Source organism: Euprymna scolopes, chromosome 18, assembly GCF_053919585.1.
Source record: "Euprymna scolopes isolate OS-2025 chromosome 18, ASM5391958v1, whole genome shotgun sequence".
In the NCBI taxonomy this organism is placed as follows: Eukaryota; Metazoa; Mollusca; class Cephalopoda; order Sepiida; family Sepiolidae; genus Euprymna; species Euprymna scolopes.
Genome location: NC_136499.1, coordinates 121292126 through 121317662, shown reverse-complemented (window position 1 = coordinate 121317662; position 25537 = coordinate 121292126). Strand labels below are relative to the sequence as shown.

The 25537-nt window shown below is 38.1% G+C and overlaps 1 long non-coding RNA gene across 1 annotated transcript in view; it reads left to right on the top strand.

The window, feature by feature from the left end:
• Window positions 1-1698: 1698 nt before the first annotated feature.
• Window positions 1699-25537, top strand: part of LOC145297792 (uncharacterized) — a 163803-nt gene continuing 139964 nt past the window's right edge. The window contains exons 1-2 of the long non-coding RNA XR_013870327.1: window positions 1699-1787; window positions 13136-13171. This is a non-coding gene — a long non-coding RNA (uncharacterized LOC145297792). The remainder of the gene's footprint in view (window positions 1788-13135; window positions 13172-25537) is intronic.

Below are 25537 nucleotides of genomic sequence, written 5' to 3'. Positions count from 1 at the left end.
GTTTCCGAGAAAAAGTGGAGCGGACTAGCAGACAGACAGACCAAGGGGAATATAGAATCCCACGCGTTCATTGTACTCGCCGAAGACCTGGTCGGTTTAAACGGTACCGTCGGTAAACTCGAATGTTTTGTGCATTTTCGATCGGCAAGTGACGTCTGCGATAGTGCCAAGCTCTTCTTTTTACGATTCTAGCACTACTGGCCTGTCGTTTCGGGATTTTAGCTTTCTGAATGACCAACTTCATGACCTTATGTTTCTCCTTCCACCCCTCCCACAAACGCTTCAGGTACGGAAACCAGTTTCGAACCCAAACCATGTAGACAAATAGCTGTGCTAAGGCGATAATCTCCAGGCCTAACACGTCCCATGACATGTGCCACTGTCGTTGCTGGAAATCTACCAAGATCAGAACCATGCTGGTCGTGAATAAAAATGTGATCAAGAAATATCGGAGCAGGTCCCACATGAGTTCATTGAGCTTATCTTTGAGTTCCGGGTCGCGGAGAAAGTCGGTAAACTTAAGTTTTTCCTTAGTAAAAGTATACTTGTAACGACATAGCTCGCACTGCTTCCGTTTCGAGAACTGTAACCATTGGTTTAAACAGGCCACATGCATCTTCCCAAGAGAGCCCGAGCAGTAACACGGGGAAACTAACTCATTTGGAGAGTTCTCATTGTTTTGACAAATCCGACAGCAATCTTCTTCACTGCTTTCTTTGCGTGGCTCATCTCCTTTGCCGTCATTTTCAAGGCGCGTTTCATCTCCTGGATCCACCTGAAACGATGAATGCTGAATGCCGCCTTCATTAACGTCTAATTTCAAAATAGTCGAATTGGAATCACATAGGTCGATGGCGCATTCGTAACTCTTCTCAGCCGGTTTCCTCTCGAAACTGCTTGGCAGATCATCTCTCGACAGCTGTTCCTCGTACGACGTTGTAATAGGATCAAGATTAATCTGATCTGGTTTTGATTCGATTACATTAATAACTAGTTGTTCCGGAGTGTTAAAGCTGCTGGAGGTTGAGGGCAGGACGGCATCTTGGCTTTCAGATGTGCAATTGTCTGTCTTTGACAGACTCAAACAAACTGTTGAATTCCAAAATCGGTACAACGCCCTTCGCTCTTGAGTCCGTGGGGTTGAAGTAGGCGAGAAACTGTCGTTAGAGTTGATTGTAGCTCTTGGAGGAGTCTCCGAAGTCATGACTTCCGGTAAATATTTTTTCTGCTCAAATTATTTGATTAATACATGGGAGATAATGTACGCATGAGTGTAAAAACGCAGCAAAATAATATCAGTTTGGTTTAAATGCGTACATATTATAAACCAATGCAGTCATCACTTGAGCCAGCATGCATACAGTATAAACAAATAAAGGATGAACTTACATCGGAATTAATGAGGAGAATCGAAAATGAGTTTCTTAATGAGAGAATTTGAATTTTAAGAGGTTCCAATTCTTGCACCTCTGAAATCGTGTGTTTTCTGCTTCTGTTCCAAAGCCTTGCATAAAGGAAATTCAGAACGTACCATTCTTTTGAAATGTGTGGCTCATGATTTCTCAACGAAATAACAGGAGTGACGTTCGTATGGACATCCACGTTTTCATTTTATTAAAGGTTTATGCGGATTGATTATTATGACGTAACAGACGTGACGTATGAATCAGAATTATTTTTTTATTGTGTTGCTGTGTTTGAAAGGAGTCAACGTCGATCCATAATCGAGCAAGAATCATTTGTCAGCAAACGTTGGACTTCTCCAACGATTGGCAGAGTTGATTGAGGTAACGAGACATGCCTTAGTGCTTTTACTCTTTAAAATTTCTGGTAGTGAAAAGCCGTTTTCTGGGACGCTAATTTCTGTAATTCTCTCTTCCAATTCTCTGGGACGTCAATTTCTGTAATTCTGTCATCTTTCTGGAAAGAACTTTAAATATTGTGCGTAATTAACTGAAACATTATTTGGGAATTATGTTCGCCGAGAGATTGTTCTCAAGTACGTCAGGGTAAAAGGTTTGACAACGAATTATGCAATTCCTGGCCATAGTTTCCCATTAGGAATAATAGCACTTGTACAGTTTAATCAAGGCATTAAAAAATAAAGGTGATAGTGCGCTTACTATTCCGCGCTATTTTTAAAATCATATTTCAAAGTTTAAGTAAAGTTTTATCATATGTGTTTTTATTCAATTGTAAGGTTAAATATAGAATAGGTACAAAACACCCTTCCCTCCCCATGTTAAGAATAGCTTTTTAAATAATAACGTTATTATTTCAGCATGGATCAATAAGTGCACTAGTACCAAATGAAAATTTCGAAAAGGTTATATTGTACTTTTCCGTTCTGAACTGAAGATCTCCGAAAACGAAATTCACTTAATTTGATCGAGTAGGTTTTTTTTTTTTTTTTTTAAATTTTTACAGCGAAAAAACACGTTTTTATGACAGCACGTTGAAGGTAGACATCTTTGAATTTTTAAATGTTTCTTTGAATTTTTATAACACGTCACCGGGTCATAACTCAATTAAAAGCGCAGACACTCCCTCCCCATCTTTAATACTAGCTTTTCTTCCTAAAACTCGAGTCTTTTGCTCGGTATCATAACAAATTGTTTTTTCGCTTAAAAAAAAAATACTTGATGAAATTAAGTGAAAAAAAAAATTTTCAGAGAACTTCATTCCATACCGGATACGTACAATTTAAACTTTTTTCGATATTTTCATTTTTTTAATGTCTTTATTGAACTGTACAAGTAGCGGAATAATAGCGAGTAAAACTAAGCAGTCAAGTTTTAGAAACCAAAAAATTCGGACCTGATTATGATGCGTTACAGATCAAGGCAATAAGATTTCAAGCCTCATTTCTACAACATATAATATACTTTTCCCCGGCACCAACAAAGATGTACGTACTACTAAATATTAAAAAAAAATGAATAAAAGCTGAATTTTTTCAAATTGATTGACTGCGTTTGTGTTGCATACAACTAAATTTGATTCCAGAGCACGTCATCTGTGCGCCAATCTTCCAACAAGTTCATATCGAAATTTCAGTAGTAGATTAGAGTACAATTGGATGTAATTTAAAGATAAACGCAGCGATTTCATGTTCAAACGAAAGATAAATAGTTAAATGACGGATTACAGAAGGAGTGTTGCGTAGTAGGGTCAATATTGGAGATAATATATCGAGAGATGACGGAGATATATAACGGACACATATAATACAGGATTGACCATGATGGGAGAAACGGAGAGATTTATACATATTACAGTTCTGTGGATTCTTATAACATATATTAGCGAGGAGAGAGGGTGATCATTTTTTTTTAACACAGGCGGTGGAATCATTACTTATGGGGTTATAAAAAGTTCATATTAAAATGATTACGCATTACCTTCAATTGTTGAATTAAGACACGAAGATAAAAGTTACAAAAGTCGACGATGTTCTTTATTGCATTTGACTGGTCGAAATGATGATTGCAGTCAGGAATTAAAATTCGTTTCTACATGGTTAAATGTTCTCCCTTCGCTTCTAAAGGGACCCTCCTCTGCTCGACTGCCGACTATCGACTCTGACCATCCGGCAGTTTTTCTCGATCTCTGACTCTCATTAAAACTAGCTCCTATATTGAGAAATTCCCTTCCGCTATGACGTCAGATGCATGGCTTCAACCTGATCAACTCACGTGGCTAAACATACGTTTCCAAAACACACTTCTGCAGACAAAGAATTCTCACTAACCTATTTTTCAACCTTACCTTTTCTTTTCAATATATTTTAAATTTTTATTGTTCGTTGACCTTTTAAATTTTTTTTTTACAAACAAACAATATCTAAACTATTTTATATGAAATTTAACAATAGCGAAATTCTAACATTCCATTTACTGAATCTATTCTGAAACTTGCTTACAAAGTTCGAGTCTCGGCTTTTCCTAATTTCATTTTCCACTTATCCAATGTTTTTCTTATTTACAGGAAAAGGGGGCAGCCATTCTTGTAACAGAAATACATTATTCTGCTTTTTTTTTAAATAGCGTGGGAGGGGCGCTCGGCTTTGCACGGTCGTAAAATACGCTTAAATATGATATTTTAATTTGTCCAGATTTCGTATAATAGAGTCATGATTTGAAAAGTAAATAAAGCATTCGAATACCATCAGAGAGAATCGAAACCGAAAGCTAAACTGTAGGATTTAAACCTGGTGACGTTGCCACTGTACCAAGGTGACACGTGTAAAACTGAATAAAAATAAACTAAGATGAATATACAAAATGTATAATGTTTTTTTTTTCAATTTTGATACCTTTTGTCCCTTTGGAAGCTATTTAAAGCGGCTACATACCTAGAAAAGAACGGTTCATTAAAAAAATCCAATCATTTGAGGCTCGTAGCGTCGTTCTGCGACGTTTTGTTTCTGGAGAGATAGAGTTTGAATATATGGAGACATACAGACAGGCAGACAAAGTGAGTTTTATCAATTATACTAGCGAGCGCAGCGGCTTTGCCCGGTCGTAAAATACGCTTAAATATGATATTTTAATTCGTCCCGATTTCGTATAAATTATTAAAGAGTCGTGATTTGAAAAGTAAAAAAAAAATATTTGGGTGGCATTAGCTAGAATCGAAACCGAAAGCAAAACTGTAGCTTTCAAAACTGTACTCACGTGACAACGCATTAAACGACAAGGATAGCTACAATAAATAATTAGTCGTGAATTCCCGTCAAGCGTTGATCGGGCGAGATCGGCACTCATCAGTGTCAGCCGAGCATTGTCCAAATGTTGAAACGCAAACTCGACTTTTTATTTTATTTATTTTTTCTGTTATGTTTTTAGTAATTTTTAAAGTGGTATTAAGGGGGGTGACTTTTTATTTTCGTATTAGTTATTTATTATTTATTTAGAATTATTTTTAATTGAATTTTTGGGAGTTTGATTAGCCAAATAAAAAGCGCTATCTAAATGGAAGCTGACGACATTCGAATTGGAAGAAAGCGACTAACCAAACAAACAAAAAATGAAAGAAAAGCTGACAAACAAATATATTTTCAAACTCACCAAACAGAAAAATGACAGGCAAGAAAATAAATTTATACGTGTTAGAAAAAGAAATGAAAACATCTCATATTGTCAGGAGAAAAAATTGCTGTCCCCCAAAATGAGGTGCTACTGCAACAATTATAAACACAACTGTTTATTAAAAAAGATCGTACATAAAGGATGGTTTCTCCTGGAGATGTACGAATGGACAGTGCCAACAAAAGAACTTGACTGAACAACAAGTCTTGAAAATAAAACAAAAACAAGAAAAAATATGGTTACAAAAAAGAAACCAAACCAAACAAATAAAACTGTTAAAAAATCTTTTATTGGAGAAAAAAAACAAACAAACTTTCTGCTGATAAAAATAAAAATTAAATACTAAAACAAACCGAAAATACAAATGCAAATACTCAAAATTAAGGAAAAAAAAAAAAGAAACCCACCTTGAAAAATAAAAATATGTTTATTACGTCTGTTACGACTCAGCTGACACCGATAACTGCCGGTCTCGCCCGATCCATGCTTAACGGGAATTCACGAAAATTTGGGTCAAATTATGTAAGATTACTGATTAGTCTTATAATGAGATTTTTAAAAATATTTAATTACGCAGCGTAATATTACTGTCTGAGTATTTATTATGTGTGTATGCTTTTTAATTAATTGATTTTATTTAATTCTAAATTTAAAATAAAATAAACAATATTTTCATAGAAATGTTGTACTTGTGTAGAATTTACAGCAGACGTAACAAACTGGGCACTCGGCTTTGCTCGGAACATGACGTCATCCGCCGACTTTTGCCGAGCGTCACTGATTACCAAAGCATAACAACGCTATTTAAGCAAAATATGAAAATATTTAAAAATAATAAAATCACCAGAAAAAAACTAAAAAAAAAAAAAAAGAAACAACGACAACCCACCATAACAATGTTGGTTTTATTTTTGTAACAATTTTTTAATTAAAACAAACAAAACAAGTTGTATTTGTTTTCAACTGTTTTTTGTCAAACAAAATTGAACAAAATAATTAAGCAAACCATTTTTCTGTGCTTTCATATTTTTTAACAAAGGTTTAAAAATAAAACATTTATTTATGTGATTTTTATGAATTTACGGCATAAACACGTTTGACGAACTGGTTCCCGTTAAATCACCGAAGTTAAGCAGCGATGAGCCAGGCCAATACCAGATGGGTGATCATTTGGTTCTTCTAGGTGTAATATGTTCTCTGCGCTTATCTCGGCATTGTTTCTAGTCGTCCTGGATTTTTCCTTGCCACTGGGCTCAAGCTGTGCCGATTCAGGATAGGCGTGGTTGGGATTGTGCAACTCTTGCCACATAATTACACGCGCAGCTGCCCCATACAGGGGGTATCCTTTGTCTTTCGAGACTGAACAGCGGCATCATTTATTACATTAAAAAAAAATTGTTACTAATGTACAGTAAACTGTTTTGTTGTTATTTTTTCTTTTCCTGAATATTTTTTCCCCTGAGGGGTGGAGCTGGGCAGCCGTTTTATATATATATATATATATATATATATATATATATATATATATATATATATATATATATATATATATATTTAATAAAATTAAGAAAACCGGGATATTCCTTTCTACGGTCGCATCAGACGATGTTAAAATGGCGTGAGAAATGACAACGGATGTGGAAGAAACTTCGCCAAACCAATTGGGTAGTTTTTCGTTATATAGTTTAAGATGGTGACAAATGGATCATTACCAAATTTCTGTTTCCACATAAACTTGAAAAGATAATTTCGAGATGCTCTCCGCTGGTTCCAAATATTTTCCCTCCAAAATCGTCTGCTCCTTTGCCGCGCATAGATCGGCGTCTTAACGTCAGATTACAATAGAACCCGAGCACATGACGTCATGTTCCGAGCAAAGCCGAGCGGACGGTGAGTTACGTCTGGACTAAATTATACACAAGTGCTGAAATGTTAATAAACTCATATTTGCGACATGTCATTAGTTTTTTTCTGTCCAAAAATTAATTTGTTGCCTTATTCTGAAAAAATATGAGCTTATCAAAACATATTGCTTGATTAAATATATTTCTCGTTCTGTTGAATTTCCACAAGTCCTGTTGTTAATAATAATAATAATAATAATAATAATAATAATAATAATAATAACATTAATAATAATAATAATAATAATAATAATAATAATAATAATAATAATAATATTTTTCGCGTACGTGTCGCCATAAACTGACGCCACACAAAATAATCGAGGAGGATCAAGGAGGATAGAATTACCGTTGAAAGAAAGCGCTAACCAGACCTCTACTTCATACGTGTAAAAAGGACTAGACCATGGGGAGGCTTTTTTTCCACCCAAAATCCAATGAAGATAAACGATTGTCAACAACGAGAAATTAAAGGTAACCCCCTCTTACGATAACGGAAATTCATCTGCAAAGGTTATCGAAAGAGATGAAAAGTACTTGGAATCTGGGTAGGCTTCTTGTCACGCATACTCCAGAGAATCCTAAACGTAGTTTTCAAAGAGGAATTGTTGATGATGGCCTGTGTGGCTACTCCTAATGCGTAAATAAGTATTTAGTAAATACACAGAATTGGCCAAAGAGCTGAAAATATATAAAACATGCCGAAAGCCAAAACACCAGAAACCATTGCGGGAACACTAAAAACAATACCGAAAAATTTCGAAAATAGAATGAACAATATTGGAAACAGGAGGAAGACTTAGACCGTACAACAGATAGCAAAATAAAAATGGCGTAAATCTTTAGAAAAATCATAGAATGCAGAAACCAATCCACATAAGCTGCGAACAGTAATCAGTAACTAAAATATTGCAATAGAAATCAAACAAAAACAGAATGAACCAAGAAAACTGAAATTTAAATTTTTAAGCTAACTATGCTTCTTTCACTGTGAAATAAGATGGCGTCTACATTAGATGGTGCCACAGTAAAAAGTCGTGAAGGCTCCGAAAGAAGGGAGATCACTAATATGATCTCCACTGAAAAAGGGCGAAGAGGACTAGGGCATTAAGCAATTCTTTTGCAACTAAAACTACAGGAAAAGCCAATGAGAGACCAATAGTAAATGGTTATTGCTATAAGGTGAAGTTTTAAGCGCTGATTACCTATAAAGTTTGAGGGCACTGGAACTATTCGTCACTTAGACTCCATGGGTTTACTCTGGTTATTGGTAGTAATTGGTCTATGAGCGTGGCCTGTCGGAGCATTCTTAGAGATTGGATAATAATAATAATAATAATAATAATAATAATAATAATAATAATAATAATAACAACAACAAGCGGGACATGTAATATATTGCTGCTGAGTATTCAGTGGGCGTTCAGCATGAATAAAGACACCATCATATTATTGTAGCCCTTTTGTAAAAATTGTATCACCCACCACTTACTAAAATATTACTTTTGACATATTGCCTGGGCTGATTGGTTCATTACAAGCAAACCAATCAATTAACTCACATTTCATCATTTTTCATAATTCATGGATATGTTACTAATTTCGACAATCATTTTTCATAATTGAAACCATCCTTATCGCCCTCTATTACTAACATAATAACTTTGATATATTGTCTGGGCTGATTATTTCATGACAAACGAACCAACTAACGAACATTTCATCAGTTTTCATAATTATTGGATTTTTTTACTAATTTCGAAAATAATTTTATATATTTTTAACCCACATTATCGCCGCTCCCCTTTCTAAATTAATAACTTTGATATATTGTCTGGGATGATGATTTCATTACGAACATATTAATCCATTAACTATCATGTCAGCATTTTTCACGAGAAGAAGAAATTGGAGATATATCAGACACCGAAATTACTAAAGAAAACCTTAAGACAACCGTAACAATAATGGCAAACTAGAACGAATCTGGTAAGTATGGAATACACTTTTTACTGTTTTTGCAATTTGGAGTGCCCCATTTTTCGGACGTTGACTTGGTACAATAAAAACGAGTTTATTTTTAACTCTACCCACGTGAGATTAAGTGAATTGAAAATCGAAAAATAGAAACTCTGCTCTCGAGAGAAAGCAAATAAATAGGGACTAATCGATGAACGAAAATGTAAAACTAAGTATAATACGAATATCGAAATCGAAAATATTTTCGGTTTTTCATTGACCAATTTTTAGAAAGAATATTTAGTCTTGATGCAAGTAGATTTCGCTTTCCACGCGATCATGATTAATAAACCCGTCTCATTATCGATTATTAGCAAGGATTAAGTCATAGATTATCAACTTTTGTATCGTTGACAACTACTATTATTACTGATGTCCTGTCATCTCATCCAACAAAATTATCAGAGCTGTTTAGCTATTAGTCACCACTGAAGTCGCGTTTCAATTAAAAATAAACAACACTGTTTCATACAAAAATAAGTAACTGTTGTGGTCCGGAAGGTTCACTAAGGAATAAACGGAAACAAATATTGATTACAAAAAATAACTTGTATTGAAACAAAAAAAAAACATAGAGAGAGCAACAGTAGTAGCACGTACCACCAAGATATCGTACTAGGAGAGTATATAGGTTAAAGTATTTACCTGTCTCCCACCCCGAGAGGAAATGACACAAAGTCGGAATGTGAGGAAATTGGTCAACGTCCCTAGAATAAATGCTATCTGGGCCCACATTAATAAGTCTGAGAAGTCCCGTTGATATGTGCCAGTAAGGGGTCTCAAACTACTAACGAGAAACTTGCTTCTTTTGAATGTTGGAAGGCAAACCCAGAACAGTTTGCATTAGTCCGACAGCAAAATTGCAATCGAAATGACCCAGTTTCTGTCGGACTGATTTTCGGGTAGGAACCTTGACTTTCGTGTACTACGAAAGAACACAGATCGAGAGTCCGTACCTCTACGTCTATTTATACGGAAGAGTTTGTATACCTGTACTTGTAGCGGCATTAACCCGGGATAGGTTGAGCCCCAATAGTGATGACCGCATCTGGCGCCAAAGCCATCCCCACCCCTCTGTCGTTGAGCATGATCTAGCCAAAAACCTGAGGACCAGATATGATCTCCATATATGCTTCTGCTGTCACAAAACAACTCTTAAGTTGGCCACTTTGGTGCTTCTACCAACTAGTGGGCGCAATGTGCACACCAATTCGCGGACTAACTCATCCCCCGGTCGGCATAGCACGTGACTGAACCAGCGGAGTCTCCTTTTAACTAGAGTTTCCACCAAGCCAAGGATGTTATATTTAGCGCGTATGGTCAAGTAAGGGTTCAGGGTGGAGAGGCGAACGCGCAGGATACGGCGGGGGCAGTAGTGATCGAAGACTTCAAGTTTATGAAGATCCTCCATGCACAATGGCTAGGTTTTATATCCATAGAGAAAAATTGTTCTTGTAGATAGAGAGCTTCATATCACGTCTTATCTCTTGGCGAGACCACAGTCGTTTTTGAAGACGGGCGAGGGCTGCTCTATCCAAGTTGACACGGTTGATAATTTCGTCTTTCACTTGACAAGTGACTGTAAACTTAGTGCCCAGATATTTGAAGTTTTCAACCCTCTCCACAGCTTCTAAATCGAGGGTTACAGCCTCTTGGTAAGGTGAGGGATGTCACCCGAGAGGATTTTGATCTTAGAAACTTTTACGGTGCTATTTAATATTTAGAAAAGGGGTTCGCATTCATGATTTTACAATGGTTTTCGATAAAATCGATGCGGTCCTGGAAATGGCCTTAAACTATATCCGATGGTGAGGCCCCAGTTTGCGGGCTTTGAGGAGTGTAGAGCCACCCCCTAATTGCCATTGCTACCAGGTCCATTCTAACCCGGAGTGGTAGTACCTGTAAGGGTCCCAACTCTGGGTTAAATAGAAACCAACTTTAACAAAAAAAATATATTCTATAAAACAATTTTTCTTCAAAATCACTGGATTCTGTGTTAAATAAGCTGGAAACCAACCAACATAAAATTGATGCAGTATGAAAGGATAGAGCTTAGGTATAATTAACAACGATTGTTGGTTTCTATATTAAAAAGCAGATCAAATCAAGGCAGACAGAGAGAAAGAGCTTTATATATATATATATATATATATATATATATATATATAAATACATATATACATTACTAAATTATATATACTTAATTTTATATATAATTATATATATATAAAGAGAGATAAAAATATAGAGAAAAAGAGCGTTATATATAGAGAGAAAGAGAAAGAAAGAGAGACAGAGAGAGATAAAGAGAGAGAAATGGAGAGCAAAAAGAGAGGGAGAGAATGAGTGCAAACAAAAATAAATCTTTTATGAGAGGAAAGACAGTAATAGGGAGCGGAAGTGAAAGCACTCAGCCACACGATGCACTTGATGACCCTGTAGGTTAGTGAGATTACGTCGTCAGATAAAGGATGCTTTTAATCTTTGCGATTTGAAAGGGGGGAAAAACTCCAAGAATTGACACGAGAAATATACATATATATATATATATATATATATATATATATATATATATATGTATAAAGTAATAGGGTTCGTGTGTTTCTGTCTGTGTGTACAGCTCTCCATCATCAACGAAATATAAAGGAGGTAAGAGGGTAGATCTCTCCTGGTAGAGAAACATTAGAACCCATTTTAGGATGTTTCTGTTATAGGAGACATAAGAATATTTGCCTAATTTCTTTATATACTATTCTACAAACCACCCCCATATCGAATGGCTTATGCTCATTTGCATATCACATTATATTAAATCTCTTTAACTAATTACCTCGACCTTATTACATATTGGAAATATTCTAATTATTTCAACTGTACTATTTACAAAATCTATTTAACATTTAATTATTTAATATATTTTCATTTAATTTTATATTCGATTTATTTCACTTTACGTATATTATCAAAACAATTCATTGGCGAGGAAAGCTTTATGTTTTGGGATTGTATTGAAAATGTAATGGAAATTTCAATTTCGTTCCGTTTTAATCTTTTATATTTTACTTGCCAATATAATTGAAAGAATACAATTCAACTATCGTAATTTTATATAAATAAACAAAAACACATATTTTAAAATAAAACTTTATTAAAAAAGAAATAATTTTATTTTTAAATGAAAAAAATCAATTTAGTAAAATAATTGTATTAAACATCCCAACCTCCCCATGTTAAGTATGGCTTTCTAAATAAACACCCCCAGCCTTATCAGCAAATCTGTAAACCTATAAAAGTTAACATTTCGAATGTAAACAGTGATTTTTCGATTTTGTTAGCGCTTGCCGCAATTAAAGACAATTAAAACGGAACTAACTTTATTTCTATTCTATTTTTTAAACAACCCCCAAAACATAACGCTCTCTTCCAGTTATAGCCAATTTTTTTTAAATTAAATAAAACAGTTCAAAATAAACAGATAAGCGCATTTTCTTTTACATTTTTCTTACAACCATTGTCATTTAACCAACTGCAGGACCGTTACTTTTGTGGGGTTGTTTTGAAAATGGCACGGAGATTATAATTTCGTTCCAATTTAATCTTTCTGGTCGAGCCTATTTCGAAAGCCTGTCTTATCATAGATTTGAACTACAAATAATTTATTACATTTTGATTATAACTATCTTAAGACTTAAAGCTTATATTTATTTCATTTTTCTATTTATATATTGAATTAGTTATTTCCAGTCTTATTTAAACTTAGCGCTTTCTTTAAGCCGGATGAACCTTTTATAAAAATATGAGTTTAACGTAAAGAACACGAACAAGGTTTTATTCAACTGAATTTCTTCCAGTTTACTAACAAAATATATAAATTTAAAAGAGATATAAATAATAAAATAAAAAGGTTATGTAATTTAAAAGAAATACACGTACTCACAAAAGCAGAACTTTTTTTACACATTTTTTTCTTTAAAACCATAACAATGAGACTAACAATTACCTAGATCTTAGTAATTATTTGTTTTAATAGAACTGTTTTAATTGTACTGTTTACTTAGTTAACCTAAGTTGGTATTACATTTATTTTACATTTACTTTTTTTTTTTTAATTATTACTTTTAGACTGTGACGTTTACACCCGGAAGTAATGAGTCACACGTAGGTCGCTTTTATTCATTCCTTTTGGTCAAGATCAAAGTGTAGTATCTGTTCTTCAGATGCTGCAGTGCTGCACTTCATTTTCTTGTTCTCTTTCAGTGGAGGAGAAATCCTTCACGACTGAGACAATTTTTATTTTTGTACCTTTTCTCCACGTAAAAAAACGACCCTGGTGTCTAACTCTGTCCCGTGGGGAGGCATAGTAAATAGGTACAATATAATTGTTTATAATTGTACTATTCAGAAATATTATTTATAGTTCGTCCATTTCAGTTAGTATACAGTTCCTTTACGCTTAATTAATTTACAATCATTAATATCGTTAAACAATTCCGTTTAAAACCGAAATTATGCCACCCAAACGAAGTAGAAACGAAAGTGAGGAAGAAAGAATGGAAAGATTGGAAGCTAATAGACTAAGAGTTGCTGCAATTCGCTCCAATGAAAACAATTCAGATAGAGAAAGACGTCTAGAACTTAACAGGATACGTCAAAGAGAAAGGAGAGCAAGACTGTCAGATTTGGAAAGAGAAACCCAACGTGAAGCTGACAGAACTAGACATGCTGTAAGGCGGTTAAATTCATCACAAGATGAAATTCAAGAAAGGCAAAGATATGCACTGGAAAGAGAAGCAATATTACGATCGAATGAATTATATGAGGTAAGTAGACGTACACAAGGTCAGTTGAGAGTGGCTCAACGACATCAGAATGAATCGGAAACCCAACGAAGCTTTCGCCTATACCAAGGGCAACAACGAGAGGCTGCATGGAGAGAGAGTATGACTTTGCCCCAGCAATTGACAGAAAACGAGGCAGCTAGACAACGAATGACTGCTTTGAGACACCATGAAATAGAACACTGCAATAGAAAAGGATTGCTCTACAACAAAAATGACTCTCTCACTACAGCTGATATAGGAAAAATGGACAAAGTATGTCAACATTGCTCAGCTGTAAAATTTAAAGGAGAACCCCCTGGTTGTTGTTGTTCTTCTGGCAAAGTTGTGCTTGATAGCTTTCCACCACTGCCTCAGTTGCTTCAAGATTTGCTCTCCGGCAATGGTTCCATCTCTAAAGATTTTCTGCAAAATCTACGCAGTTATAACAATTGTTTAGCAATGACATCATTTGGTCACAAAATTGCGACAGTACATGGGTGGAATCCTTCTTTTAGAATTCGAGGCCAGGTTTGCCACCAGATTGGGAGTCTTTTACCACCTGAAGATGAAACAGCAAAGTTTATTCAAGTCTACTTCTTGGATAGTCTGGAAGAGGAACTACATAATCGGGGACGTGACAGTAGACTCAATAGAGGCATTCTCCAAAGTCTGACTGAATTTTTACATGAGAACAACAGCTTCATTTGTCAGCTGAAAACAACAAAGGAGAGGATTGAAGAAGAACACTTGGTAGAACATAAAGTTGTCATAAGGGAAGACCGAAGGCCGCAAGAAGAGCATCCACGGCGATTCAATGCTCCAACAACAACGTATGAGATTGGAATATTAATGGAGAATGAACCAACAGCTAACCGGGATATTGTCTTGCGTTTTAGAAATGATACATTAAAATGGATCTCCGAACTACATCCCCTCTACGATACTTTAATGTACCCGTTAATGTACCCCTATGGTTCTCCATATTACAACATCTACATGAAGGCATCCAATGGGCGAAAAGTTACCCAACAGCAATTTTATTCGTACCATTTAATGACTCGGCCTGGAAACTATTTTCTCTGGTACCGAAGGCTATTTCAACAATGGCTGGTGGATGTGTACTGCAAGATTGAAACAGAACGTTTACAGTTCCTGAGGCGTGAGCAACAGACCCTGAGAGATGACAATTATAGCAACTTGAGAGATTCAATTCTTAGGGAGGATGGGAATCCAGAACAGTTTGGTCAACGAGTTGTACTTCCGGCAACTTATACAGGAGGCCCTCGATACATGTTTGAGCGTCAAAGTGATGCCATGGCATATGTTCGGCGAATGGGCCGAGCCGACCTCTTCATCACGTTCACAACAAATCCAAAGTGGACAGAAATTACAGAAAATTGTCTTCAAGGGCAAGACTCTCAGGATCGTCCAGATATTGTTGCCAGGGTTTTCAGGCAGAAGCTAAAAAAGTTACTTGAATTTATTAAAAAGGGAGGATTTGGCAGGTTGAGGGCTTTCCTGTACAGTGTTGAATATCAAAAAAGAGGACTGCCGCATGCACACATCCTCACCTGGCAGGCCCCAGAGGACAAACTTCTACCAGAAAAAATGGATCTCTGCAGATATGCAGAGATCCCTGACAAAGAGGAAGATCCTGATCTTCATGCTAAAGTGATGGCACATATGGTGCATGGACCTTGTGGACCATTTAATCCAAATTGTCCATGTATGATTGACAACAAATGTTCCAAAAAATACCCAAAAGAATTTCTTCAGTGTACCGAGCAAGGCCAAGACTCTTACCCCAAGTACAGGCGAAGAAAACCAGAAGATGGAGGCCAGACTGGTACAATAAGGATGAAGAGAAATGGTCGGTATGTTAATCAAGAAATAACAAACCAGTGGATTGTTCCGTACAACAAGGTCCTCCTTCAGCAGTTCAACGCTCACATTAACGTAGAAATTTGCAGCTCGATCCAAAGCATCAAATATGTCCTCAAATACGTGAATAAAGGATGTGATCAAGCAGTGTTTGAACTACAAAGAACTGATGGAGCAGCTAACCAACAAGGCCAAGTACAAAGTCACATTGTGGATGAGATCCAGCAGTTCCAGAATGCAAGGTATGTCGGCAGTTCAGAGGCGGCCTGGAGGATATTGTAACATCCCATCCATGAACATTTCCCCCCAATTGTACAACTTTCTGTTCATCTTGAAAATGGGCAGCGTGTCATGTTCTCAGCTGATACTGCTCTGGAACGAGCCCAAGGTCCACCGCCTGCCACAATTTGACAGCATTTTTTCAACTCTGCCATGAGGATGGCTTTGCAAGGGGTCTCAAATACGTAGAAGTCCCTGAGTTTTACACTTGGAACAAATCGACAAAGAAATGGATGAGAAGAATGCGTGGGGTACAAGTTGAAGGTACTGAAAATGATTATGTATGGAAGGCACCATGCATTGGGAGAATCTACACGATTAGTCCAAAAGCAGGGGAGTGTTATTTCTTACGCCTGTTGCTCAATGAGGTTGCTGGTCCAACTTCATTTCAAAATTTGCGAGCATACAATGGTCAGGTGTTTGAAACATACAGAGCAGCGTGCCTTGCTCGAGGCCTTCTAGAAAATGACCATCACTTGCATCAAGCAGTAGGAGAGGCAAGTGCCACTCAATCACCTTCAAATTTGCAAAGCCTATTTTTGATAATTTTAACAGCCTGTGAGCCAAGAAATCCTCTTGAGATCTGGATGGCTTTTCGTGATGTAATATCTGAAGACATTCTTCACAGATACAGGCAAGAAGTTAACAATCCAGAAGCAGATTTTAATGAGGACATCTACAATAAAACTCTTTGTCTAATTGAAGAAAAAGTTCTACTTATGTGCGGTCAACCATTGGCAAGCTATGGATTACCTGCACCAACGCAAGGGAGAGATGAAAGACTCGCGAGAGAGTATCAACGTGAAGTTACTTATAATCTTGAAGAACTTTCCCTACAAGCAGAAAATATGCAAGAAAAACTGACCGATTCTCAAAGAGAAGTTTACAATTCATTCATGGCAATGTTGGAAGCACAAGGTGAAATGAACAAAAACATGATGTTTCTTGATGCTCCAGGTGGTACGGGCAAGACTTTTGTAATCAATTTGATCCTTGCAAAGATTAGATCCATGAGAAAGATTGTGCTTGCAACAGCATCCAGTGGCATTGCTGCTACTCTACTACAAGGTGGCCGCACTCTTCACAGCACTTTTAAAGTACCCTTGGATACTCATCGAATGGATCAGCCAGTTTGCAAAATTACTGGTAACTCAGCCTTGGCAAATGTAATTAGAGACACCTCTGCAATCATTGTAGACGAAGCCCCAATGACGCACAAGAGTGCTTATGAAGCAATTGACCGAACACTGCAAGACATCACAGGAAACAAGAATCCCATGGGTGGCTTTCCAACCTTATTTTGCGGTGATTTCCGTCAAATCCTCCCAGTGGTTAAAAATGGCACAAGGGCTAACATTGTCAATGCAAGTTTGAAACAATCCTATCTCTGGAGGCACGTTATAGTGAAGAGACTGACTACTAATATGAGAGCCTATATCTCTGATAACACAGCTGCAGCAGACTTCTCAAAATTGCTTCTCCAAATCGGTAATGGTCAGTTTCCTATCACTTCTTCACCTGACACAATTAAGATTCCAACTGCGCTTGGTAAATGTGTCGGTAATCAGAAGCAACTGAAAGACAAAGTGTACCCAGACCTGCAAAACAATGGAAAATCACCGGATTGGCTTGCTGAGAGGGCTATTATTTCGCCATTAAACAGCAATGTGAATCATTTGAACAATTCAATAATGGATGAATTTCCAGGAGACACAAAGCAATACAAGTCAGTTGATTCGGCTACTAATGAATATGAAGCTGTTCACTACCCTGTGGAGTTTTTAAACTCTTTGGAGATATCTGGAATGCCTCCACACATTTTAAATCTCAAAATTGGATTGCCAATCATGATTCTTCGATCCTTGGAACCGCCAAAAACAACAAACGGAACCAGATGTGTTATCACCAGATTGCACACCAATGTACTTGAGGCCACCATTTCCTGTGGTCCCTACAAAGGCGAAACCGTTCTACTGCCAAGGATACCCTTAGTTCCATCGGACTCAGAACTTCCATTTAAATTCCGGAGACTCCAATTTCCTGTGAAGGTGTGTTTTGCAATGAGCATAAACAAAAGTCAAGGTCAGACATTTAACACCATTGGCGTAGACTTGACATCAGACTGCTTCAGTCACGGTATGTTCTACGTCTCCATCAGCCGGACAGGAAGTTCAGAAAAACTCTACATTCTGGCTCCAAATCAAAGCAGCTGAAATGTAGTTTACCCTGAGACTCTTCAGTGAAAAGTTCGAGAAATGGATATGAGGAAAAACTGACATGATCTGATTGTGGTAAGTTTTTAGTATTGAATGTGCAAGATAAAATTTAAGCAAGAGTTGAAAATTACTTCAATGAAAAATTTACTATGTAACATCAAGTAACCTTCCTTTTTGATGAAAATGTTTTGTGAAGTTCCTGATTGAATTTCAGTCACTACAAGAGGTAGTTAAAATGTTAATCACCTTATGCAATCGTTGCTCTTACAACATCAACTTACTGGAAAGGTGCCCACAGATTTTGGTACCCGAGTGCGCAACAAAGCTCCGTGCGAAGCACGGGTATCTTTGCTAGTATATATATATATATATATATATATATATATATATATATATATATTGCAGAGAGATAAAAACATGTTATACATACAAAGATATAACTGAAATTTTATGATATGCATAATAACATTGACTAAACTATGACATTATGGGATATTTAGCAGCAAGGGACATTCTAAAAACATCCGTTTCCCGTGGCTCACCCTGTATATATATATATATATATATATATATATATATATATATATATATATATATATATATATATATATATATATATATATAAAAAGCAAAATACATCCCAGAGCAGGGATAAAATTGGAGCTAGCCTGCCAGGAAACTATATATAAAAATATAAGCAAATTTATGCGTATTTTATTAGTTTGAAAATACGTTCTTATTTTTTTAATTTTCATAAATTTTAAACATAGAATCGAATCATAATCTTCAAAAAGTCTGCACAATTTTGTGTAGTTTCGCCCCATAGAACCAAACATATAAAAATTTCAATCTTGAATTTGGTATCCTGTATATATATATATATATATATATATATATATATATATATATATATATATATATATATATATATACACCAACTTCTTTTAGCATTTTTATGAGTTCCAAATCACAGCGAAAATTGATGAGAATTTTACAAATGAAGGCTGGTTGTAATCAGATTATAGTCAGGATTCGATTCTGGGGGTCGGAAAGGAGTGACTCACTCTCTGGACAACAGCCCGTTTCTGCCCTCTTCTTTTCCAATCGACCACACCTGGCCTCTCACCACCAATGTCACACCTCACAATCCGAACGTCAGCAATACGAAATTCTTTTCATGAGAAGATGTTCATGGCTCTTTTCTCCCTCCTCCCCCAGGGAATTTTTCCCAGCTTTTATATCCTCAAAAAAAAAGGAAGAGACAGGAAAAAATAGCTTCTCCCATTATGCTCTGCCTTCCCAAGATGCCCTTCGCGTATTCAAATGCGCTGGCCATCCTTTCCTTCTTCTTTCCCAAAGAGCGATGCAAATACCCCCGGTAGTTTCTTTTTTCTAACCATATACCCCACACGCCCCCCCTGATCTTTGAGATCAATAAGACACTTCATAATCCTTCTTCCAAGCAGGCCTTCTCCTCTCACATTGAAACCTTTGGGGGACAACTTCTTGGGGGTTGACGTTGTCAGGTTCACTACAGACATTCTCGTCCAGTTGTGAAGAATCGCTATGTGGGGCTAAATCGAATTGGGGTGCATCGTTAGTTTCTTGGTGGATATCGAATTCCTCCTCTTAATTGCCATCATTTTCTACCGGCAGGGTTACACGACGCAGGTCTAGGATATGCCGGGGAACGCCATTCACCATTACCTTGTTCTTTTACTGCGTTCCCGTTATGCCCCCCTCCCCCAGCGAGTGGTACATTTTGCATTGGGGGCTTTACCCACACCTCCTCGCCCATTTTAATGGTAGCTTCTTCACCCTCAATTCCTACCGTTTTGTTGCACGGATGCCGCCACTTATATGCAAAGATTGCTCTATGAGGCACAGTTGTCTCATCTTGTCTGGTTTTCGGTGAGATGTTGTACCAAAACACCGCCTCCATGGGTGAAATGTTGCTTTTTTCCGCAGCAGCCTTTATGGTGCGATGATTACTCTCCACTATCCCATTGCCACTCGGCCAATACGCTGCCCTAAAACAGTGCCTTACTCCCCACCTATCACACAACTCTTTAAAGGCTTCTGATCGGAAAGCGGGGCCATTGTCCAATAACAGTTCCTCAACCGGCCCTCTTTCCAAAAATATTTCTTCGCTGACCCCTCCGATCGCCCATGCAGCTTCTGCTCTGATCTCTCTCAATATGGCAAACTTCCCCGGTCCACAGTCGACCGTCGAAAGATACAGCTTATGGCGACAATGGGTCACATCATTGGCCAATCGCTTCCAGACCTCTGCAATGTGTAACTCTCCTGCTTCGTGTCTGGATGGTCCGGGGTCTATCGATTGGCACTCCTGACAGAGCTCCACTACCTCCCTGTCCTCCTTCTCGATGGTCTCCTGGTAAACCTCTCTTGCCAGGAATGACGTCCGTTCTCGACTAAAGTGGTGCATTTCATGTAACTTTTTAACGCCCCCCCCTGCGCAATATACTGAGGAAATCTCCTTTCTCTCTTACAGCCAGGCCTTCTTTACCCGTGTCATCGAACCCGCCTTATTCTTTTCTGATGGGATCAGCACTACAGACACCTTCAACTGGAATTCTGCTATCAAATCTGCAAGTGCTCCCAGCCTGAGCTTGATCAGCATTTCTGCATCACCTCTGGTCCTAACTCTCTTATCGCCAGTCACTGTTGACCTGATCCATGAAACTACCGTTGCCGAATCGAATTTGATTTCAATCGTTTTCAATCCTCACTTCATGGCCAGATTGATTCCTTTCATAGTGGCCTCCAGTTTGGCTACGTTGATATGGGAATAGTCGTTTTCTTCCTTAACCACGCCGCATTTTCCACATTTACGCCTCCCATCTCTAATACGACGCCCAATGCCAGATTGCTGGGATCACACCAAATCTCCGCCGCTGACGTACCATTCCGCCTTTACTGGGTCTTCTTTCGTCACTCTCGCGATGATTTCTTGTAGCATGTTCGTGACCTCCTTCGTCACACGGCCCTCCCAGCCATCAGTGCCCGTTTGTCGTTTAATAAAACTGGACGCTATCCTGAGCCAGCCGGTGATTGGATAGTGTCCCACCCGTCTCCCGCAGACCGAGAAGAGTTCTCGTTTTATCAGGTCGGTTCCGATTTCGGGTATTGCATTCCCTCGTCTAAAGACAAGGCTTCCCTTGCCATCTCGGCGTAGTTTCAACCCCAACGCCGCTCCTCCATCCAGGGACTCCGTCGGTTTTGCAGTCAACCAATACCTCGCGACATAGCCTCTCACTTTCTCTGCTGTCACCTCTGCTTCCTCCACGAGAATGTCGTCAATGTACGAACTAGTGGCCTTGCCCACTGGACAGTCTTTACTCGGCACCGTCTTCAGCACGGCGGTCATAATTTTTGGGGCTGAGCTCAGCCCAAAGCCTAACCTCGTCAGGGAATACAACTTCCCCTTTTACCGGACCAATTGATGTTTCCAGAGTTTTTCATCTACATGGATCTGGAAATAAGCCGACTTCAGGTCGACAATCTTAGTGGCCTGCTTCATCCTCCTCCATTTCCTCATCACCTCTTCGCATACATCAATCCCCTTTCCAGTGTGGCAGGCTACGTATCTGTTTAATTCTCTGAAATCAAGTACAGGTCTAACTTTATTCTTTGTGGGTTGAGCAATCGCCAGTAATGGTAGCACTCCTTTTTCTTCCCCTGTCCACGGTTTCAGAATTCCCTCCTCTATCCACCTCTCCATTTCTTCCTCGAGTCCTTTTCTTATTTCTCCTCGCAGTGTTTTCTCGTAGCAGCTTACTTTCTTTCATAGTTCCTGAGGCCCGGAGATCCATTTCCATTCCACCGTCCACCTCTCCCCCATCGCACCTCGCCAGGAAATCCCCGTCCTCGATGCAGCAAGCCTCTGGTTTTGTGTTCTGATATTTCTATCACCTTCCACTCCTGCCATTCCTACTGCGCCGAGGCGTTCAAAAGTTACTTTGCCCCCCTTTCAATGTAGCGCCCCCCAGTTCATTGATCGCACTTACACCTAAAACCACATCAACATCACAAACCAGACGATCCAACACCAGGGCTCGTAGTCTAATAGGCACACCTTGCACCAATACTTCCGCTGTTGTCTCTCCCAGGCATTTCACCTCCCTGCCATCCACGATCTTAATACTCCGCTCAATGATCTAGCGACATTCTTCGTTACCAACGTCATGGTGCAGCCTGAGTCAACAAGGGCCATGACTCTCTTCCCATTGACTACTACCGGTAACTGAGGCAACGTTTCGTTGTGCGCCATTTCCACGTCGAAGGGGAAACCACTGGCGCAATGGCTCCCCTTCACTCGTTTCCCTGCTCCGCTGCAGCAACGCAATAGCGGCTAATATGCCCCACTCTTCCACATCGGTAGCAGATGATCCCCGGTCTCGGCTCTTTGCAATCCTTGAGCAGATGAGGACCCTGGCACCGGAAGCACTTCATGGTAGGCATCATCTCCTGTCGCCTCGCTGCCTGTCTCTCGTCATTCAAGTGGGGCCTCATACACTTATTTCCACTCAGAGCTGCAGCCACGATTGGGCTCTTAACATCCTTGGCTAGAATTCTTGCGTGGACCAAGAGATCGTCCACTTCCATCGTATTGGTCTCAGTGATTCTCTGCACGTTCGCGGAAATTTCTTCTGGAAAGCCATTCACTAGGTATAGCTTTACCGTCAACTCCAGACTCCTCGCCACGTAACCAGCCAATCCTGCCAGTCTCCTGATCTTTGCAGCAAAGACGTCAACATACTCGCCGGTCCACTTCAAACTTGCAAGCTTGCCGAGTGCTTCAAATGGACTTTCGTCGAAAGCCAATTTCAGTCTTTTCACTGAGGCAAGGTCTCCCTTATCTTCATCGCGCATCTTCTGGTAAATAGTGAGGGCTTCCCCCTCTAAGTAGAGCGGAAGCAGGGTGACCACGTCTTCGATTTTTTGCTACCTTGCCACCATCTTTAATTTTTCCAGCCATTTAATTAGGTCACCGTCCCCAGTGAAGGGTCTCAACATCTGAGTTGAGAGTCTTCGGTCAGCCATGTTAACCTGCTATACTCGCCGAAATAGCTTCTAGGGTTATAATCAGGATTCGATTCTGGGGTTGTAGAAGGAGTGAGTCACTCGCTCGACAACAGCACGTTTCTGCCCTCTTCTTTTCCAATCGACCACACCTGGCCTCTCGCCACCAATGTCATACCACACAATCCGAACGTCAGCAATACGAAATACTTTTCAAGAGAAGATGTTCACGACTCTTTTCTCTATCCTCCCCCAGGGAATTTTTCCCAGCTTTTATATCCTCCTATTTAGAAAAAAAGAAGCGACAGGAAAAATAGCTTCTCCCATCATGCTCTGCTTTCCCAAGATGCCCTTCGCGTATACAAATGCGCTGACCATCTTTTCCTTCTTCTTTCCCAAAGAGCGATGCAAATACGCCCGGTACGTTTCTTTTTTTTTCTTTTCTAACCATATACCCCACAGAGCTATATCACATTTGCCCTTACGGTTGCACATTTGTGGGATCATCCAGAACCTATTATTGGCACACCTTCTACAGCCATAAAATGTTTCAATCATAGTCATTTGTTTTTCTAATTTGTATATGAATTGCAAAATATCTGTTAATCTCCTAAAACATCTGGCTTAGATGGAGGAAAACTAAAACTTGCTGCTATGGTTTCAATTGATCTGACATGGCAGCCAAGAGAAGAATTTATTCTAAATATGTCTTACATATTTTATCTTCCCTCTTTGGTTTTCATGCATAAAGTACATTTCACATTGTATAAGGAGTAATTGATACTACTAGCAGTTCATTCCGGTTTTGCTCGGGCCTATGTACTGTTCATAATTTTATGTGCATATGTATATACATAGTAAAAAGTTTGACTCATGTCCAGGTAACCTACATCTAAAATTTCAAGTTTTTGACCTAAAATTTGCGGAGCGGTTTGCAAAGGCCAGCTATTCAACTTTGACATCATGTCAGGCAAGTTTTCGCCTAAAAACTGATTGAAATGCTTGCTGCGTGTCTGACTACTGTTTCTGTAAAATTTTAGATGTTTAGAGTCAAAATTGGCTGAATAATTTGCTAGAGACCGCAAAGGTATTTTTTTTAACTTTGACACCTTGGCAGCCAAATCTTCGGCCAAAACCTGATTGAAAAAATTGCTCTATGTTTGAATACACTTTATGCAAAATTTTAAATATTTAGACCAAAATTGGTTGTGTAATTTGGTAGAGTCCACAAAGGTCAAATTTTTTAAAACTTTGTCCTGAAATATTCACATTTATTGTTTTAGTGTTTAGACTCAAAATTGGCGGGGGAGTTTGGTAGAGTTTTCAAAGGTCATATCGTTGCACTTTGATCCCTTAAAAGCCAAATGTCTGGTCGAAAACGGATAAAAAAGACTTTCCAAATCCCAATCCCTATTGTTGCGTAGCAGGGATATATATTCATAGATGATGCAGAGTTCATAATGTGACACATATATAACGGGACTCTTTATATATATATATATATATATATATATATATATATATATATATATATATATATATATATATATATACAGTTCTTTTAACACATATTAAAGGAGAGGGTGACATGATGCCCAGTTCTTAACACAGGGGAGGGGCGATACATAATCGTCGAAGGGTTACACAATGTTCATTATAAGGTGATAAACACAATTACCTTTCGTTCCTGATGAAGGATGACACAAGACAACATAATGATGACTCTTTTTATTCATCTGATCAGCCGGTCAGTGACGTCAGGAATTAAAATTTGGATCTACATAGTCTAAATATTCTCCCTTCGCTTCCAATGGATTAACTAACTTACTCACTAGCTCTCTTGCTGACTGACTAAAATCAGAACCCATAATATGGAGAAATATCCTTTGTCTTTGACGTCAGAAGTGTGTTTTTCAAACGTGACCAATTTCACGTGGCTTTACATATGCTTGTCCAACACACATTTGACAAACAAAAGAATCCTCAATTCTAAGCTAACCTATTTTAAACAATATAATTTCATTTGCATTGTTCATTCTTTTACTGACATATTTAATATTCAGATTACTAAAAAGATTAACAATAGTCTTAATTTCTAATATTCTATTTCTTAACTTTGCCTACAGGGTTCGATTCTAGGCTTTTCCTAATCTCATTTATACTTGTCTAATATTCTTCTTATTTACTTGGAAAGGGGGGCAGCCCTTCCCTGTGACACAAATTATGCCAAATATCGAGTTTGTAGATTGAACATTGACAGAATAGTTTGATAGGGAAATGCA